A 3,707-nucleotide genomic window follows, 5' to 3' on the forward strand; every position below is an offset into this window, starting at 1 on the left:
CTCATCTCCGGAATCAACCTAGTGAACCTTCTCTGAACAGCCTCCAATGCAAGTATATCCTTCATTAAATATGGAGACCAAAACTGCATGCAGTACTCCAGGTGTGGCTTCACCAATACCCTGTGCAGTTGTAGCAGAACTTCTCTGCTTATATTCTCTAGCTCCCTTGCAATAAAGGCCAACATTCCATTTGCCTTCCTGATTACTTGTTGTACCTGCAAACTAACTTTTAGTGTTTCAAGCTCTGAAATTGATCTTTGTATTTCACCGGTTTGGTGATACAACCTACCACAGAAATGTTCTCTCCTGAATAGCCTCGCAGCTCTATCTTCGACTTCTCCAGTGGAAAATCACTCAGCTTCTCGAAATATATTGATTCTGGTACGACGTTCATGGATGTGCCCATGTTGATTTCCATGGGTGTCCTGGTTCCTGCAGGTTCCTGGTTACCCTCCTGCTCCTGATGACATGTATCTCTTTGTCCTATTGCTTTTCTTCCATGCTATGTAGTCTTTGGGGATTTCTACTTATAGTCTTGAAAATTGGTTTACTCTTCAGTCGGCATGCCTTCGCAAGATGCCCAGTTTTCCTGCAGAAGAAGCACTCTGCCTTCACTTATAGACAACTTTGAGAAATGTGTTGTCCCAGGCACCGATAGCATGACTTCAATGCTCTGTTACCTTGGCCAGTTGCTGAGGCCTTGGGGCCCAAATGCTCTTTTCTTTTAACCTGCAGGCGATTCACCTCGGTTGTCTAACGACTGGAAATGGTATGAAATTCTCAGGAATATTGGTCGGCCATATCCATTGACATAGCTGTCTGTCTGACAAGCTAAATCAAAAGTCAAGTTAGGAGTTGTCAACAACTTTGTTCTGATTTCTTCACTTTTCATCCCACAAACAAAGTGGTCTCGCAATGCTCGATCCTGAAAGTTTCCAAAATGACAGCGAATAGATAGCTTTTTTAATGCTGCAATGTAATCACTGATATTTCAGCAATAACTGATCTCGTATTCCGAAACAATAACTTTCAGCAATTTCCAAAGGCTGAGGATGTAGTGCTGTTCTAACTTACTTAGAATCTCTGTAACTGATGTGTCCTTTGGCTTGACGGGAACAAGCACATTTTTTTAGGGTTTCATACACCTCGGGCGCTGCTTCAGTCAAGAAAATAGTCCGTTTTCATTTTAACACCATTTGGTTATGGTTTTCATCATCGGAGACTTCGATGATACTGTTTGCAGTGAAAACCATTTCTAGCCGCTCCACATACACTCCAAAAGTCTCTCGGTCATGTTGAAACTCACCCAAGCACCCTATTATTCCCATAGGCACGGCCATCTGGACTCTTCAGATCAGCCAAGTGTGCTTGTAATGGATTTTTACCTGTTCTGCAACATGGAGGATCTCTCTAATCTCACTGTTGTTTCACTAGAATCATCCACCAACAAAAATTTCAGTTAGGGTATCCTGGAATCCGATCATTCATTACCAATGTGGTATATTCTCTACAACATGACAACACACAGACTACAAGTTGGCTTCATTAACACAGGAACTCGTCAGGTGACCTGTCACCTGATGCCTTTATTGTACTTACAGCAATGGCTGCATTACCACAGTAGTCCACTAGGTGGAACAATAGTCCACTAGATAGAGCTATATATTACAGTTTCCAGCCCAACAAGGAAGGAAAGAGTGCTGGATTTAATTCTGGGGAATGAAGTGGGGCAAGTGGAGCATGTTTCAGTGGGAGAGCATTTGGGAAACAGTGATCACAATATCATTAAGTTTAGAATAATTATGGAAAAGGACAAGGAAAAAGCAAATGCAAAAGTACTCAACTGGAGAAGGGCTAATTTCAGTGAGTTGAAAAGGGATCTGACTCTGGTAAATTGGAGTCATTGATTGGCAGGTAAAACAGTAAATGAGCAGTGGGAGGCCTCCAAAGAGAAGACACATTCCCATGAGAGGGAAAGGAGGCATCCAAAGCTAGAGCTCCCTCAATGACTAAAGGTATAAAATAATAATAGGGTAGTTCGTGGAGGTGGAACAGAGGCAGCAGAAATATGACCTGCCAATGGGAATTAATGTACCAATCGGGCAGACACTGCTGCCTGCTCTGACAGTGAGGGCACAGTGGGCTGGTGTTCCTTCCGCTCAGAGCCATACTGCTCCCCCTCGCCAAACGAGAGTCGCCTCAGGAATCGATGGGATCAATTTTCATCTTTACTGCATGGGCTTTAAGCATTGCCTGCACAGCATGCAAAAATAAATATCTGGTGGTGAGGATTGCACATCCCTTACAGAACCCATTAGATTTTCCTTCCATTCAGTTTGATGGAAGGAAAATCCAGTGGGTTCTATTACCAGCTTTTCAAAGGTGTCCATTGATGTTTAACAGAGTAGTGCCTCCCAGACTAGGTTATCGTGTTCGGCCCTGATACCTCTACGTTTTCCCATTCCAGTTGTATACTGCAACTTAGGCCGGAATTTTCCGGCGTTCAGCGGGCACGGTCGGTGGCGAGTCCAGTGTGAAAGTGTTTTTTTTTTGACAGTGCTTTTCCCAGTGTCAGGTCTGTCAGAGCTGAGCAGATTCAAAAGGCAGAGGCAGGCAACCCAATTAAACTCATTATTGCCGTGTTGACAGATCATTAATAGGCTTTTTAACTTACCTTTTCACTTTAACTTCATGGCCATGGAAACCTACATTATCAACCTGAGACGGGACTTCAGTGGCCAATGCGCCAACTGAATCCTTGTCAGTTTCAAATGTACAGTAAAAGCTCCCAGCTGACAGAACTTCACTTTCCTCAACCACAAGCTGTTTCTCAGTCCAGTTTCAGCACAGATTTGGCAGGCTTTTCGCTTTCCACTCTCAAGCCAGTATCACCTCTTTGGAAGAACTCTCTCACCATTGACAGAATGCTTCTATCATCTGTACCTCAGCTGCCATCTATTCCATCAACATTAGCCCTTTATAATGTCTCAGCTTGGTCCTCAGAATCTGACCATGAACACCAGGAACACAAGCAGCCCCAACTACAACACCAACATTCTCCTCAATCACCTGATGCTGTTCAGGACAGAGGGCTTCAGCACCCGAGCACATTGCTGCCCAGGAGCCCATGACCAGATTTACTGCCATATGATGCGCCAGGTTGGCACCACCCCACACCAACACCATAAAGCATCCCTACAATGCCCTAGCTATTCCTTTCACACTCACCACCATTGTGGAGGGCACTGTTCTATCTCACCATTCACTGCAACTCACTAAGCCACTTTCAAAGGTGTACACAAATGTGTCCAAGAATGGAAAGTGTTGAAAATAAAGGTTTCAATGTTTGACAGCACATTAATAGAAACTTTACATGAACATTGGACAAAACACCCAAGTGGCTACCCTTGTGTGTTGTTAGTTGGTATGATTGCACTAGGATGAGGGTGAGTGTGAGGGGTGGCTAGTGAGATGGGGATATGAAAATGTAGATAGAGAGAGAGACGGATGGGTGGATGTGCAAGTACGTTGGTATGAGTAAGGATGGCAGGGGTGAGGTAGGGAATGCAAAGTGATGGGGATGTGATAAGAGGCACAGCAGGATGAATATGAGTGTGGCTTTGTACTAACATCTTGACATCTAATGAGATTGAAAGATTTGTGCCATTGCACCCAGGTCCTCCTAATGACATCCCTACTTGTGACCC

Source organism: Pristiophorus japonicus, chromosome 4 (genome assembly GCF_044704955.1).
Source record: "Pristiophorus japonicus isolate sPriJap1 chromosome 4, sPriJap1.hap1, whole genome shotgun sequence".
Taxonomy (NCBI): Eukaryota; Metazoa; Chordata; class Chondrichthyes; family Pristiophoridae; genus Pristiophorus; species Pristiophorus japonicus.